Source organism: Aotus nancymaae, unplaced genomic scaffold (genome assembly GCF_030222135.1).
Source record: "Aotus nancymaae isolate 86718 unplaced genomic scaffold, 86718_ANA_hifiasm-v0.15.2.pri h1tg000051l, whole genome shotgun sequence".
In the NCBI taxonomy this organism is placed as follows: domain Eukaryota; kingdom Metazoa; phylum Chordata; class Mammalia; order Primates; family Aotidae; genus Aotus; species Aotus nancymaae.
Window position 1 is genome coordinate 16,091,776 of NW_026988465.1, and position 18,328 is coordinate 16,110,103.

The 18,328-nt window shown below is 40.2% G+C and overlaps 1 long non-coding RNA gene across 1 annotated transcript in view; it reads right to left on the reverse strand.

The window, feature by feature from the left end:
* The window catches only part of LOC105733918 (uncharacterized), a 157,165-nt gene extending 144,363 nt beyond the window's left edge, over window positions 1–12,802 (reverse strand). Inside the window, exon 1 of the long non-coding RNA XR_001111381.2 lies at window positions 12,686–12,802. This is a non-coding gene — a long non-coding RNA (uncharacterized LOC105733918). The remainder of the gene's footprint in view (window positions 1–12,685) is intronic.
* Window positions 12,803–18,328: the final 5,526 nt, after the last annotated feature.

Sequence of the window (18,328 nt, forward strand, 5' to 3'; positions counted from 1 at the left end):
GAGAGGTAAATGATTTCTCTAGGTGAGTACTGGCTGGAAGAAAGACACCCACATTGCAATGGCCACAGCTAGAACAAGCTGATTTAAACACAAAGGAGACGAACATAGCATAACAGGTTTTGTTTCCCTGAATTTTGCACCAGTAACTAGAGCCCTAATCTAGTGCTACTGACAGGATTTCTCACATGTGCTTAGAATACCCTCTTGGTTTGGGCCTCTGTTGTTTAGGAAGTGTTTCTTCGGAGGGATGATAAGTAGGTAGATAATAATTAAGTGGAGATAAAGATTTGAGTCAACATGCAAAAGTACTTTCTAACAACCAGGACTACTCAACATGACCCACGTGGCATTTACCCTCTTCTAACAAACCAATCCATTGGAGAAGCCATGGAATGAGCTTCCTGGGTGGAAGGCAGGATGCTCTTAACTCTGAAAATCTAGGACTATCTGATTATGGGTCCTTATTAGATGCTATCCTTATGCAATAAGAAGCAACCTCTTCCTGGCTGGGTGCAGTGGCTCATGCCTGTAATCCTAGCATTTTGGGAAGCTGAGGTGGGCAGATCATGAGGTCAGGACATGGAGAGCATCTTGGCCAATATGGTGAAACCCCATCTCTATTTAAATACAGAAACAACTAGCCAGGCGTGGTGGTGCGTGCCTGTAGTTCCAGCTACTTGGGAGACTGAGGCAGGGGAATCTCTTGAATCTGGGACCAGGAGGATGCAGTGAGCCGAGATTGTGCCATTGCACTCCAGCTTGGGTAACAGAGTGAGACATGGTATCAAGAAAAAAAAAAAAAGAAGCAGCTTCTTCCCATAGGGAGTTTAGAATTTATAGCATAAGAAATTCTCTAGTGAAGAAAGAAAGATATTAACATGATAAGGAAGTTGTCTATGTTGCCTTATTCAAACTTAGCTTATTTTGCTTTATATGTGCGTTGGGGAGTAGAAGTTATTTTCATACAGTCACCTGTCTGCTTCTGAGGATACCAAGTGACCATTTAGAGTGCTGCCCCAGGCAGCATGGGATTCTAGTTTTCTTCTGTTATCTGGCTCAGAAAGCAGTTTATGCAGGCCAAAAAGAAATGAAATGATGATTGTACTGCAGGCAACGTAATATCTCTTCCTTTAAATGCTAACGGGACAAAGGTCATTGAGGATAATTTTGTCTGCATCACTTCTCCAAATCTAAATAGCGATGGAATTTCAGACATCCACAGTACTAAGAATTTTTAGTTAGCCTCTGCAAATTTATTCAAAACTATTTTATGAGTCAGACGCAGTGGCTCACACCCGTAATCCCAGCACTTTGGGAAGCCGAGGCGGGTGGATCACCTGAGATCAGGAGTTTGAGACTAGCCTGGCCAACATGTTGAAACCCCCGTCTCTACTAAAAATACAAAAAGTTAGCCAGGCATAATGGCAGATGCCTGAAATCTCAGCTACTTGGGAGGCTGAAGCAGGAGAATCGCTTCAACCTGGGAGGTGGAGGTTGCAGTGAGCCAAGACTGCACCACTGCACTCCAGCCTGGGCAACAAGAGCAAAACTCTGTCTCAAAAAAGGAGGGAAAAAACCTATTTTATGTTAGGCACTTTATGTGTATTATCCAATTTAATCCTCACATTAATCATTATCCTCATATTATAGCTGAGGAAACTGAGGCATAAGAAGGATAAGTGCCTTAGCAAATTAACATGGTAACAGAAAACCAAGTAACATGTGTTCTCACTTCTAAGTGCGAACTGAATAATAAGAACACATGGACACATTGTGGGGAACAATACGCTGGGGCCTGTTGGAGGGTTGCGGGTGGGAAGAGGGAGAGGATCAGGAAGCACAGCTAATGGATGCTGGGCTTAATAGCTGGGTGACTGGATAATCTGTGCAGCAAACCACCATGGCACACGTTTACCTATGTAACAAACCTGCACATCCTGCACATGTACCCCTGAACTTAAAAGTTAGAAATGAAAAGAAGAAGAAGAAGTGATTTTTATCATGTATTAATAGCTAATAAGGAACAAAGTAAGATTCAAATCTAGGTTTACTTTGGCTTCAAAACTTATACTCTTGTTATGCTATTTATTTGCTTTATATTATTTAATGGTATATGTTTGCAAAGTTCCACTTAACACTTTTTCCCATTTATCTAGACAAGGAGAAGCTGCAATCACATGGCAGCTGCTCAGTTAATGCTCTTAGGGCATCACTGTGTGTGGTTAAGATCCAGCATGATACAGTGGACAAGCATAGGCCAGGCACGGTGGCTCATGCCTGCAATCCCAGCACTTTGGGAGGCCAAGACAGGAAGATCACAAGGTCAGGAGATGAAGACCATCCTGGACAACATGGCGAAACCCTGTCTCTACTAAAAAAAAATACAAAAATTAGCCAGGCATGGTGGTATGCACCTATAGTCCCAGCTACTGGGAAGGCTGAGGCAGAAGAATTGCTTGAACCTGGGAGGTGGAGTTTGCAGTAAGCTGAGTTCGTGCCACTGCACTCCAGCCTGGTAATGAGTAAGACTCCATCTCAAAAATAAATAAATGAATGAATGATAGATAAGCATGGTAAAGCGCCTTATATCAAAACAGAACAGATAGATATGCGTAGGGTGCATCTGAACCACGTACCTTTAAAGTTATTCTTCATGAACTCTAACACTTTCATTTTACTGAAGAAAAGTATCAACGTTAGTAGATGTCAAGGAAAATTTTTCTTTGAACCCTTTCTCTTAGTTTCTACCCAACCTCTGACAGTCATGTTTATTATTTAATCTTCAAAGAAAAACAATATATTTAAGTATTTTAGATAGTCAACAGTGAAGTTCAGATACTACAGTCATTCTATATCAAGAGAAGTAAAGAAGTCCATGGTTTGTTTGAAACTTGTGCCAAATAATATATTCTAGATAATGATGACTTACAGGAGTATTTATGAATATGTAAGCATTTTGAAATTTAAACAAACCCTATGGGTTAATCTTTGTCTGAAATAGAGAATGACCCAGACAAGCACACCAATATTCACACACAAGGAGAGCACATATCTATCCTTCATAAATTTTCTCTCAGGACTAATTAAAACGCCTCTTACAAAGATTTAAACTCGTATCTTGCTATGCTAGATTCTCCAAAGACAGACAGCAGGTGGGGAGTTTAGAAACAACATTTCAGGAGGTGAGAGGGTAGGGTTTTAACCAGGGTATATGCTTCTCACAGCCTCTGCATCCTTCTATGAGAAATGACTGAGTTGGACTTGATCTCAAGTTTGTTCTTGGCTCCAAAATGCCACAATGCTATGAAAATAGGTACCAATTATCCGTGTCCAATGTTACCCCTCTAGAGTAGGATTAGAAAACATAGCATCTTCTAAATCTGATGCTTCCATTATAGAACTATTTATCCCAGTCAAAATGGATGAGTAACAGGGTTTATAAAGGCCTAGATGATCAAATGCTTAATCATGCTTAAGCAGAGGGAAGATAACGCAACTTTGAACATTCTTTCTTTTCCTCTTATTTAAAAAATTGGCTTCTATATGCCCTCAATCTCCACGAGTAAGGAAGGGACACTCCACAGAGATATCGCTAGGAGGCTAAATGAACCACACAGCATGTTGAAGCATGTTCGTCAGCAGATGCTGCATCCTCTCCCCTTCAACAACTCCCTTTTCTTCACTGAGTGCTACAAACTCTTAGCCTTCAACTCTGATAAACTCATCTCTACGTGTTGTAACCAAGGCAGTCTTCATGCAAAAAAAAGGCATGCCTCTTATGCAGGAAAATCCACAAAGCCAAAGATGGCATGCAGATCTCTTTATTTCTACACAAAAGAACCCCGAGTTTCCACTTCCACTTCATTCTACACCTTTCCTCTATTTGGAATCAATGAGTGACAGCAAAAGGGGCACAGAAGAGACTTTTTCAATATGTATATTAGTCTGTTTTCACGTTGCTGATAAAGACATACCTGAGGAGATCCAAGATGGCCGCTTAGGAGGAACTCGGGAATGCAGCTCCGAGAGAAAGCACAGAGGGTGAGTGGACGCCGTATTTCCAGACTGATTTTTACTGCCCACAGACCAGGAGATTCACACGCAGAGAAGCCACACGGGTCGCCAGCGCCGCTGGCGCCGCTGGCTTGAACGGCGCAGCCGCTGGGCCGGCACCCTGAGGCAACGTCTCACTGTATAAAGTGAGAGTCTGAGTCCCCTATAAGCCAGCAAGGGGAGCTGAAACGGGGAGCCAGGCCAGCGCCACGAATCTCAGAGCCGCGGCTATAGCCAACGCAGCGGCTCCGGAGGCAGATCAGATGAGACGGTGTCCCCTCTTACCCAGCAAGAAGACCTGAAACACAACTGAAACCGGGACGGTCCAGCTCTGTGGAGGAGGGGCGTTCTCCATAGGCACTCTGCTGCTCTCTACCAAGGCAATCCGCCACTACAGAGACTCCGTCACTACAGGGGCGGGCCAACATAGCGGAAGCAGTTCTAACTACACCCAGAAGTTCACACGGAAGCTGGGTGGAGCCCACAGCAGCTTAGCGAAGCCTCTGCAACCTGAGTGTGACTAGGCTGCCACCTTGTGGGCAGGGAAAACAGCAACCGCACAGGGGAACATCATAAAACCGTAACTCCCTGGGACAGAACACCTAGGGGGAAGAGCAGGGGGTTTATGAGTTCTGCCACAGCAGACTTAAAATTACCAAAATCAGAAAGACAACAACTACAAAGTCAACAGGTGGATAAATCCACAAAGATGGGAAGAAACCAGCGCAAAAAGGATGAAAACACCCAAAACCAGAACACTTCTCCTCCTACAAGGGATCACAACTCCTCACCAGCAAGGGAACAAGACTGGACGGAGAATGAGTGTGATGAAATGACAGAATCAGCTTTCAGAAAGTGGATAATAAGAAACTTCCGTGAGCTAAAAGAACATGTTCTAACCCAATGCAAAGAAACTAAGAACCTTGAAAAAAGACTTGACGAAATGCTAACAAGAATGGACAACTTAGAGAGGAATATGAGCGAATTGATGGAGCTGAAAAACACAACACGAGAACTTCGTGAAGCATGCACAAGTTTCAACAGCCGAATTGACCAAGCAGAAGAAAGGATATCAGAGGTCGAAGATCAACTCAATGAAATAAAACGAGAAGGCAAGATTAGAGAAAACAGGGTAAAAAGGAATGAACAAAGTCAACAAGAAATATGGGACTATGTGAAAAGACCTAATTTACGTTTGATAGGTGTACCTGAATGTGACGAAGAGAATGCATCCAAGCTGGAAAATACTCTTCAGGATATTATCCAGGAAAACTTCCCCAACCTAACAAGGCAGGCCGAGATTCAAGTCCAGGAAATACAGAGAACACCACAAAGATACTCCTCTAGAAGAGCAACCCCAAGACACATAATCATCAGATTCACCAGGGTTGAAATGAAGGAGAAAATACTAAGGGCAGCCAGAGAGAAAGGTCGGGTTACCCACAAAGGGAAGCCCATCAGACTCACTGCAGATCTCTCAGCAGAAACCCTACAGGCCAGAAGAGAGTGGGGGCTGATATTCAACATCCTTAAGGAAAAGAACTTTCAACCCAGAATTTCGTATCCAGCCAAACTAAGCTTCATAAGTGAAGGAAAAATAAAATCCTTTGTGAACAAGCAAGAACTCAGAGAGTTCATCACCACCAGACCAGCTCTACAAGAGCTCCTGAAGGAGGCACTACACATAGAAAAGAACAACCAGTACCAGCCACTCCAAAAACACACGAAAAGGTAAAGAGCATCAACACAATGAAGAATCTGCATCAACCAAAGGGCAAAACAGCCACCTAGCACCAAAATGACAGGATTGAATTCACACATAACAATATTAACCCTAAATGTAAACGGACTAAATGCCCCAATCAAAAGACACAGACTGGCAAATTGGATAAAAAGCCAAAACCCATCAGTGTGCTGTATCCAGGAAACCCATCTCGCATGCAAGGATACACAAAGGCTCAAAATAAAGGGATGGAGGAAGATTTACCAAGCAAATGGAGAGCAAAAAAAAGCAGGAGTTGCAATTCTCATCTCTGATAAAATAGACTTTAAAGCAACAAAGATCAAAAGAGACAAAGAAGGACATTACATAATGGTAAAAGGATCAACGCAGCAAGAAGAGCTAACGATCCTAAATATATATGCACCTAATACAGGAGCACCCAGATACATAAGGCAAGTTCTTAAAGACTTACAAAGGGACTTAGACTCCCACACAATAATAGTGGGAGACTTCAACACACCACTGTCAATATTAGACAGATCAACGAGACAGAAAATTAACAAGGATATCCAGGACTTGAACTCAGACCTGGAACAAGCAAACCTAATAGACATTTACAGAACTCTCCACCCAAAATCCACAGAATATACATTCTTCTCAGCACCACATCACACCTACTCTAAAATTGACCACATAATTGGAAGTAAATCACTCCTCAGCAAATGCAAAAGAACGGAAACCATAACAAACAGTCTCTCAGACCACAGTGCAATCAAGTTAGAACTCAGAATTCAGAAACCAACCCAGAACCGCACAGCCTCATGGAAAATGAACAACTTTCTCCTGAATGTTGACTGGATAAACAATGAAATGAAGGCAGAAATAAAGACGTTCTTCGAAACCAACGAGAATGAAGACACCACATACCAGAATCTCTGGGACACATTTAAAGCAGTCTCTAGAGGAAAATATATAGCAATAAGTGCCCACATGAGAAGAAAGGAGAGATCTAAAATTGACACCCTATCGTCAAAATTGAAAGAGCTAGAGGAGCAAGATCAAAAAAACTCAAAACCTAGCAGAAGACAAGAAATAACTAAGATCAAAGCAGAATTGAAGGAGATAGAGACACGAAAAACCCTTCAAAAAATCAATAAATCCAGGAGCTGGTTTTTTGAAAAGATCAACAAAATAGACAGACCACTAGCCAGACTAATAAAAAAGAAAAGAGAGAATAATCAAATAGATGCAATAAAAAATGACAAAGGGGATATCACCACAGATTCCACAGAAATTCAAACCATCATCAGAGATTATTACAAACAACTCTATGCACATAAATTAGAAAACCTGGAGGAAATGGATAAATTCCTGGACAGCTGCCTCCTGCCAAGCCTAAACCAGGAAGAAGTCGAAACCCTGAATAGACCAATAACAAGGTCTGAAGTCGAGGCAGCAATTAAGAGCCTACCACCCAAAAAAAGCCCAGGTCCAGATGGTTTCACAGCCGAATTCTACCAGACATACAAAGAGGAACTGATACCATTCCTACTGAAACTATTCCAAATAATCCAAAAAGAGGGAATCCTTCCCAAATCATTTTATGAGACCAACATCATCCTAATACCAAAACCTGGCAGAGACTCAACAAGAAAAGAAAACTACAGGCCAATATCCATGATGAACATAGATGCAAAAATCTTCAATAAAATAATGGCAAGCCGATTACAACAGCACATCAAAAAGCTTATCCACCATGATCAAGTAGGATTCATCCCGGGGATGCAAGGCTGGTTCAATATACGCAAGTCTATAAATGTAATTCACCACATAAACAGAACCAAAGACAAAAACCACATGATTATCTCAATTGATGCAGAGAAGGCCTTCGACAAAATTCAACAGCCCTTTATGCTAAAAACCCTCAATAAACTAGGTATCGATGGAACGTATCTCAAAATAATAAAAGCTATTTACGACAAACCGACAGCCAATATCATACTGAACGGGCAAAAACTGGAAGCATTCCCTTTGAAATCTGGCACTAGACAAGGATGCCCTCTCTCACCACTCCTATTCAATATAGTACTGGAAGTTCTAGCCAGAGCAATCAGGCAAGAAAAAGAAATAAAGGGTATTCAATTAGGAAAGGAGGAAGTCAAATTGTCTCTATTTGCAGACGACATGATTGTATATCTAGAAGACCCCCTCATCTCAGCCCAAAATCTCCTGAAACTGATAAGCAACTTCAGCAAAGTCTCAGGATACAAAATCAATGTGCAAAAATCACAAGCGTTCCTATACACCAATAACAGACTTAAAGAGAGCCAAATCAAGAACGAACTGCCATTCACAATCGCTACAAAGAGAATAAAATACCTAGGAATACAACTAACAAGGAATGTAAAGGACCTCTTCAAGGAGAACTACAAATCACTGCTCAACGAAATAAGAGAGGACACAAACAGATGGAGAAACATTCCATGTTCATGGTTAGGAAGAATTAATATCGTGAAAATGGCCATACTGCCCAAAGTAATATACAGATTCAATGCTATCCCCATCAAGCTACCAATGACCTTCTTCACAGAACTGGAAAAAACCACCTTAAACTTCATATGGAACCAAAAGAGAGCCCGCATAGCCAAGTCAATTCTAAGCAAAAAGAACAAAGCAGGAGGCATCACACTACCAGACATCAAACTCTACTACAAGGCTACAGTAATCAAAACAGCATGGTACTGGTACCAAAACAGAGATATAGACCAATGGAACAGAACAGAGGCATCGGAGGCAACACAACATATCTACAACCACCTGATCTTTGACAAACCTGATAAAAACAAGCAATGGGGAAAGGATTCCCTGTTCAATAAGTGGTGTTGGGAAAACTGGCTAGCCATATGCAGAAAGCAGAAAATGGACCCCTTCCTGACACCTTACACTAAAATTGACTCCAGATGGATTAAAGACTTAAACATAAGACCTAACACCATAAAAACACTAGAAGGAAACCTAGGCAAAACCATTCAGGACATAGGCGTAGGCAAGGACTTCATGACCAAAACACCAAAAGCATTGGCAACAAAAGCCAAAATAGACAAATGGGACCTAATCAAACTCCACAGCTTCTGCACAGCAAAAGAAACAGTCAATAGAGTGAATCGGCAACCAACAGAATGGGAAAAAATTTTTGCAGCCTACCCATCTGACAAAGGGCTGATATCCAGAATTTACAACGAGCTAAAAAAGATTTACAAGAAAAAAACAAACAAGCCCATTCAAAAGTGGGCGAAGGACATGAACAGATACTTTACAAAAGAAGACATACATGAGGCCAACAAGCATATGAAAAAATGCTCATCATCACTGGCCATTAGAGAAATGCAAATCAAAACTACATTGAGATACCATCTCACACCAGTTAGAATGGCAATCATTAAAAAATCTGGAGACAACAGATGCTGGAGAGGATGTGGAGAAATAGGAACACTTTTACACTGTTGGTGGGAGTGTAAATTAGTTCAACCATTGTGGAAAACAGTGTGGCGATTCCTCAAGGACCTAGAAATAGAAATTCCATTTGACCCAGCAATCCCATTACTGGGCATATATCCAAAGGATTATAAATCGTTCTACTATAAGGACACATGCACACGAATGTTCATTGCAGCACAGTTTACAATAGCAAAGACCTGGAACCAACCCAAATGCCCATCGACGATAGACTGGACAGGAAAAATGTGGCACATATACACCATGGAATATTATGCAGCCATTAAAAACGAGGAGTTCGCGTCCTTTGTAGGGACATGGATGAACCTGGAAACCATCATTCTCAGCAAACTGACACAAGAACACAAAATCAAACACCACATGTTCTCACTCATAGGCGGGTGTTGAACAAGGAGAACACATGGACACAGGGAGGGGAGCACTATACATGGGGGTCTGTTGTGGAGGAGTGGGGGGGACAGCGGGGGGGTGGGGAATTGGGGAGGGATAGCATGGGGAGAAATGCCAGATATGGGTGAAGGGGAGGAAGGCAGCAAATCACACTGCCACGTATGCACCTAAGCAACAACCTTGCATGTTTTTCACATGTACCCCAAAACCTAAAATGCAATTAAAAAAAAAAAAAAAAAAAAAAGACATACCTGAAACCAGAAAATTTACAAAAAAAAAAAAGAGGTTTATTGGACTTACAGCTCCACATGGCTGGGGAGGCCTAATAATCATGGTGGAACCCAAGGAGAAGCAAGTCACATCTTATGGGGAAGGCATCAGGCAAAGAGAAAAAGAGTTTGTGCAGGGGAACTCCTCTTTTAAAAACCATCAGATTTCGTGAGACTTATCCACTATTGCGAGAACAGCATGAGAAAGTCCTGCCCCCATGATCCAATTACTTCTCACTGAGTCCTCCCATGACACATGGGAATTGTGGGAGTTACAATTCGAGATGAGATTTGGGTAGGGACATAGCCTAACCGTATCAGTATTCAAAGGCAATAACAAAACAAAATGGAAAACTACATTAGCAATTTACATGTACATAACTTTTATATATATATATATATATATATTTTCAAGAAAAGGCTTCTTTGTTATTTTAATTTCAGAACAGCAATAAAGACTACAAAACCCAAGATTTTAAGCACTTTCCTGCTGAGCTTATGACTTAATTTATTTTTTTAATTTGTTATAACCACACAAAAACATACATTCTTTGGAGACCTCAGTAGCCTGAGTGCAGCATGTATTATTTGCTATAAGAGATGGATGAGGTACCAGAGGCAATTTCTAATGGAATCCCTCGGTTTTCACCTCCCCACTCCACATCCTTCCCTACAAATTTAGTTGCCAATTCAGCATTATGAATTTACTAAGTGTTCCTGGTGTGTTTTATGGGGAGAGAGAAAGAAGGTATAAACTGTAGGCTAAAAAATAAACAAAAAACAAAAAACTCCTTTCTACACTTGTCTTGCAACTTTTAGCTTGAATGCAATAGAGGACTCTCTCCTCTTCCCTAAGACATGCATGTTCACATTTAGCTTGAAGCCCTCAGTGTTCCCAGAGGGTTCCAAAACCCTCAATGTTGCAAGAATGTTTCAATCTGTGGTTTTAAATATTTCAGGGGACTAAGTCATGTCCCAAGTCTCAACAGAATACCCATGCCACTAGATTATGAGGTCATCATTATTACCCTTTCTTGATAGTATTACCTTCTAGTCTAGGATTTTTGGTATTTGGATATATATTTTTTTTAACTCTTGCTATCTAAAAGAATAGTAAAAGGTAGTTCAAAGCTTAGATAAAAGACATAAAAGTCATCTGTGTTACATATGAGTGTTTGAAGGAGAAGTTGAAGATCTGTCTGCTAGAGGTGATGAACTAAAGCCCTCCCTGTATCCATTTTCCAGAGAATACCCCTAAGGGTAAGCACCAGAAAATGGCATGGATTCCCCATCCTGCCAGTAGCACTGCTAGCTCTGTAGCATAAATGAGGGTCAGGTGACACGAGCCAAGAGGATTTTGACAAAAGCAGCATTTCTCACAGCTGCAGAAGGGCTGTCACAAAAGAAAATTTAGGAATTCAAAACTTTCTCTGATTCTCACTGCAAATTTAGATGGCTACTGTGGTATAACAGTAGAAATGTAAATTGAGACCTAAAAATGTTTCTTGGATGGAAAAATGTTTACTACAGGATATTTAGTGAAATAAGAAAAATGCAAAACTAAATGGTATGAACTCACATTTGGAAAGGAACAGAAATGAAGATAAAACAAAACATCAGAGAGAGAGTGAGTTTAGAAAGAGAATGGAAGTAATTAGACAAATATGTTAATAATAGATGGTAAGATGATCTATGATTATTTAAATTTTTAATACATTTTTGTGTTTACTATAAAATAGAAAATAGATATTCTAAACATATATTTAGTCGGGGGGAAAGCTGTTAAGAAGCTGAATTACAGCCTTAACTGGTTTAACATATAATGATCACATCTTTCACATTTGTGCCATCTTGTCATGAATTATTTCAATTTTCCTCCTCCATGAAAATTTTCATCTTGCCTGTTGGAGGCTGAAAAATGAAGGCACTAATAATTCAAATGATCTTTCAATTGCCTTCTAATTATAACAGAGTTTAGACCGATGAAAATTTTGAAATGTTTATTATGAACACGGTATCGGGGCTGAAAATAAAAGTTTCTGGAATAGTAAAGGACTGAATGTGTCATTATGAGAAATAAGTTAGGAAAGAGTATAAGGTGGTGAAAAAAATGAAAAGAAGCCATTGTTTGCAAGAAAATAAGCAGGGTAAGTTGTGTGACCATATTTCTCACATTAGAGGTGAGATCTCTCACACAACAGTTTGTCCCTCTTGGAACATAACCACAATGTTTATTTTCCTTTTTCTTACCAGGGGAAAACCTAAAATATGTACTCCATGATTAACAGCTGTAACTACTATTTACTGGTTGTGTGCCATGGGCCAGACTTATCAGTAAACTTGCTATACAATATTTTACACATACTGTTGTATATAATTCTAAGAAAATATCCCATCTTTATAATAACAAAATCGTGGCTTAGAGGTTGAGCCACTTGTCCAATGACACACCCATAAAAAGGACGCAATCCACACTTGAACCTATGTCTGTCTGACTCTGAGCCTATGCTTTTTCCAATATTCTACAAAATCCTACAACCGCTAATGGGAATGCAAGATATTATCTAAAAAGCTGGTTGGGCTAAGAGAAAGCTAGTTCCTCTTAGGCAGATAACTTTATCTTTGGTTAGGAAGTCATTTCAATTTAATATTTGGTTATGAAGGTTGAATTAGTTGGAATAAGACAATAGTAATTAAGTGATTTAAGGCATATACAAATGTATTTCTCACTTACATAATGATCTAGGGTGTCCCAGTTCAGGGCACGACTGTCCTCCACGTGACTATTCATGAGCCCAGTCAGAGGTCATTTCCGCCATCCTCAAGATGTGATTTCCAAAATGTAATCGCTCCAACCCTTGGGAAGGAAAAAAGAACACAGAGGAGCACACACGTGAGTATCTACAGGTCAAGCTTGGAAGAGGCACCTATCAACTGCACTAGCATTTTGCTAGTGGGAGCAGAGTACCCTGGCAATACCTCCATAAAGAGGACTCAAGTTGAAGAGACAAAGCAGAACAGAGATTCAGAAGGCTGTAGAAACAGGAAATTGTAGTTAGAGCCAAAAGGAAAATCCCTGATCAGTCTTGGAGATTTTGGGCAGGCTGAGTCTCCCAGAGTATGGGCTTTGGGGCATCCAGCCATTTTATTGAAATATTCACTGAGGGTAGTCCCAGAATGCTGGTGAATTTGAGGATATTCTGGTTACAAATAGCATGGATACCTGTGGTAGAGAAGAGTGATCACTGGACTTAAAAGCAGAAATTCAGGCATCTTAATCCAGACTTTGCTACTAACTGGTTGTTTGCTTTGGGGTAAATCTTTCCATCACCCTGAGCCTCAACTTTCTATGTCACTAAACAAAAAAAATATTAATTACTCCACAGGGTTGTTGACTAATGAAATGAGATAAAGTATGTGAAATGCATTGGGACTTGTAAAATGCTATACAAATGGAAGGTAAAACAGCACCACTGACCTAGAAAATGCATTGAATATCATCCCTTCACATGTGTTTAAGATACATTCATGGTTAATAATGGGGAGAAGAGGAAGGGCTAAAAACACTATGAGGGAGAAAATACACTGACAAGCTATTTGGGGTTGGAGGAAGATCTGAGTGCAAAAAACCCCCCAAAAACCATATATCAATCATACATTAGTCATGTATTTCAAATGAATTTTGCCAAAAATTTGATCAATCTCTCTGTTAATATTTGATATTTTTACCCAGTAAAAGACCAAGACATTTAGAAATGCAGTGAACAAGAGAAATTGAGCATATTTTAGATTTAAAATCTAGTCAGCAATTAATTTTGCTTGCATGTGTGTGTACGCATGCGTGCATGCATGTGTGCATTTAAACGATGCTTTCTAATAGCTGTGATTGCTGTGATTTCCTAGATTTTACTTGCCTTTTGCTCTGTAGAGTTAATTAAATACCAGAGAAATGTATTTGCTATCTCAAGTTCCACACACTTGTGAGGATTTTGTCATTGACTTTGGTCCAAACAGGACACCTTTAGAAACATAGCAACACTTAGGCGCTCTTGGGAAAAGCTAATGCATCATTAACATGTCAATATTGCTATTTCCCCCCTTAATATCCCTGGCTCACTCAGTTATCATATATATCCAAAAAAAAATCCTTGGAACTAGGAAATTAATTTCTACATACTTTTAGAATATGTCTCCCAGTGAAGGGTACACAGGGCTTCCTTGTACATTTTCTTACAACTTCCTGTGATCTGTAATTGTTTCAAAAATAAATACTTTTCCCTACATATGTGTATTAAGTATAAATATTATATATAATTATGTAATTTTTATACAAATTATAAAATATATAATTTATACATTATATTTAATATATAATATGTATTATATATTATTTAATATATGTAAAATAGTAAAATTATATATATATGTATGTGTGTGTGTGTGTGTATATATATATATAATTTTTTTGTTGTTTGAGACAGAGTCTCACTCTGTCGCCCAGGCTGGAGTGCAGCGGCACAATCTCGGCTCACTGCAACCTCTGCCTCCCACATTCAAGCAATCCTCCTGCCTCAGCCTCCACAGTAGCTGGGATTACAGGTGTGTGCACCACAACACCCAGCTAATTTTTGTTATTTTTAACAAAGATGGCGTTTTTGCCATGTTGGCCATGCTGGCCTCGAATGCCTGACCTCAGGCGATCTGCCCACCTTGGCCTCCCAAATTGCTGGATTACAGGCGTGACTGGCCTCTCTACATATTTCTAATACAAATTTCCATTCAGATGCTATCCAAGTTATAGGACAAAAAGGATATTCCAAAAGAGAGGTTTCTTAGTAGAAGCCATCTTGTGATTCAGAAGAAGCCACCACGAAAAAAAATGCAGTCATTACAGCTAGGTTCTTTCTTTTGACAAAACCCCCTAAGGAAAAAAAAAAAGGCAACCCCCTAAGGAAAAAAAAAACATGCATTTATTTGTTTTTACTTGTAACCTTCATCCCTAGACTTGATGGAAGGACCATGTGTTGTTCATGTTTGTGGTAAATTTATATCGTGTCCAGTTAGCTTAGTAGGAAATACAATTCCCAGAATCCCCTGTATGGCTTTTCATTGGGGTTGGCATAAGAGAGGATTGTGCAAGATTCAGACGCATACGTGTATCAGCAGCCATTCATCCCTGGCGGTCAGTGTAAGCCATCAATGGCTGCAGCAGCTCACAAGCATCATTGCTGATTCTGGTTCATGCTTTGGTAGAGACCAGCTGAACCGACAGCTTCTCTAGGCCCTGCCAGATTCCATTCCAGAGCTTCTCCAAGTCCAGGGCCTGCCATGTTTGTAGCTTCATGGCAAAGGACAGTAGCTTCTTCTGCAGATCATATATGTCATTGATTTTATGAGATCTGCTTCTTCGGCAGATCATGTATGTCATTGATTTTATGAGTTCCAGGTTTCCTTCACAAGTTCTGATTGTCCTTACTCCCCCTGCTTCAGATACAACTTTTCTTCCCAACAGCTGACCTGCCATGATTTTGGGTCCACCAGACATAGAGGTAACAGACTTCTGTGAACTTCTTCATGAGTGCCTACAATTGAGTAAGGTCTAATTCCTAGAATAAATTACTTACTCATAGACCAAGCCCTACCTTACACAAGGTTACACTCCAGAACATAATTCAATATTTGATCCTCAGCAGGTATTCATTCAATAAATACTCTTCACCCTCATTAACAATTATTGTTAACTTTGGTAGCAAAAGTAGGGAAGATGTAAGCCAGAGAAGAAGTTAACAGGAACCTTAATGTTTGGCTTTATAGATACCAGAACGATAAGTCATCTTGGATATGACTATGTACAAGATGAGTTGAGAGGAGATAAATACGTATAAAATGATGTCTGCACATTTTTTTTCTGGGGAGAGATTGGGTCCATTGCTTGTCGACAGATTCTGAAAGAACCAGTGTTATAGGTATAGCCCTTATTTTATAGATGAGAAAATTATAGCTGGGAGATCCTCACAACACAACAGAGTAATAACAGAACTCAGGCCAGAACCAGGTCTTCTGATCTTAATTTTTATTTTCCTTGAACTCTAGCATGGAAATGACACTAAAACAAAATTTTAGTAATAAAAATGCTGCAGCAGAGGAGAGACAATAAAAGATACTATAAATACTTCTGAGTGCTCAGCAGCCTCAACCTAATATTCTTCTGGGAACCCACTGACAATTGGCGGTCATCTGTCTATCTTACAGCAGGCAGGTGAACACAAAGAGTTTAAAGCAACGGATGATGATCAAAAGGCCAGTCTGGATGTGTTCAGAGGCTTCTAAAGTTCCATTTCTGATTAGAAATGGTCTTCAAATTGTGTGGTTTCCTAAACTATTTTTCCAACTCATCTTTCCCTCAATAAATGCATGCTTTATTATTTCTGTGGTAACTTGACCCTACTCTTCTCTCTATTCTGAAGTCCTCTTCACTGCTGCTACCATATATATGGAGTATCAGTGCCCTTATGCATATGACAAAAAGAAATACAAGTCTTAAATTTTCTTCCTTTAGTTTCAAAACAAACACAAAACAAAAAAGAATAAGAAGAGAAACCAAAAAGGAAGTAGAGACAAATGATAGCAGAATTTTCTTGGTTATGTTATCCAGAAGCAGGCTCTGTGACAGAGATTGTCTGCAGAATTTTTATTGGGGAGTTCTTGCAAGACAAGTACCCAGGAAAGTGAAAGAAGAAGAATTGGACAGAGAAAAATTAGAACTGTGATGCAGCTACACGAAAAGTCTCAGCTAATCCCATGGGGAGCTCTGAAGCTGGCATGCCCCATCAGCATTATCCTGAATTGAGGTAAAGACAATGAGACCTTTGTACCCCTACAACAACTAGTCATTGGAGGCAGGCATAATCTTAACAATGGCAACTCCCATCAGCCAAGGGCATTTCCCAGTCAGGGACTCCACTGTCATCTATCAGATGCTAACACTCCTGGCAGCTGGAGAAATGAGTACCTCAATCCTAGAAGGGGGTTGGGTAGCTCACCACAGCATTCACTCTGAACCACTACTTGTGCTGCTCAGATCAACTTGTTTTGTATAAGTTTATTCCATCCAGAAATAGCTCCTTCAACATTCTGAATGGCCTTGTGTCTTGGGGAAAGTTTTAAGAGGATTGTGAGTGAGCTGAACTATAGCCCTCCCTGCTCTGCTGCTCGTCCTCTCCTTTCTAATCATTCAGGATGGTCCTTTTCTTCTGACCCTGGATTTCCACCCTCCCCTAGCACCACTGCTTCTCAAGATGGCTTACCTGATGGAGTGGCACAGACCCTCATTCCTGAGAAGTGAGCCCCTGGTTGTCATGCTTTCCAAGGTCATGACTGCTGATTATTATTTTAACATCAAAGCTCAGCCAAGAAATATCATTGGATTACCTATGTGCCCAACGTATTCTTAACTACCTCAGTTTTATAACAGTAACCCTGTATCTTCCGAGGATTTGTCAGCATGTGACAGTTCTTCCTGATTGCTAATCTCTTGGCGGGAAAACCTTGGACAGACCAGGAAATACTCATAGCTTAAAATTTAATAGGACTCCTGGAGAATATGATCCCCCTCTGAAAACCCACATGTCTAAATCTCTAGATCTCACAGATGTGCAGTGAGGAATAAAAATTCACAAGCGAGTCCTGGGGAGTGATTGTAAACAGACACATTCTTGCTTCCATGCCTTTGGTTCCTGGGCCCATGTATTCTACTTATTGAACACACAGCATCATTTAAGGGCTACTGATTTAGGGAGATTATTGTGTCTTAAGGAATAGCACTCCATCTTTGCAGGAGTATTTTTATTGTGTCTTAAGGAATAGCACTCCATCTTTGCAGGGTATCACCTCCCAGTTAGCACCTCAGCTGTTCCTTCACAAAGCTGTTTTGTCACTCTATTATGCCTGCAACTTCAGGACGTTATAGAATATGGTAAGACCAGGAGGTCCCATGGCCATGTGCCCACCACCATTTCTCCTTTTTCTTTAACGTGGGTGAATAGTTTGAATTAGATGTTATTTAGTACCTGTGCTGATAAATCCAATACTCTTTAAGTCTACTGATGTTGTGCTGGCTGAAGACCCAAAATCAAAAAAGGCAAATCCATAACTGAAGCATATGTCAATTTCAGTCAACATTAGTGACTGCTTCTTCCAAGGTAGAGGAGGTCCAAAAGTAATCAACTTAACCCTAAATTGCTGCTTGGTCTCCTCAATATATGGTGCTCACCATTGGTTTCTTTTGCTAGCAGGTCAAATATCTGGCAGTAGAAGGTGTTTAATCTGTTTCAGTGAGTGGGAGCCCATGCTATTGCACTCTTGCAAACCCAGTATC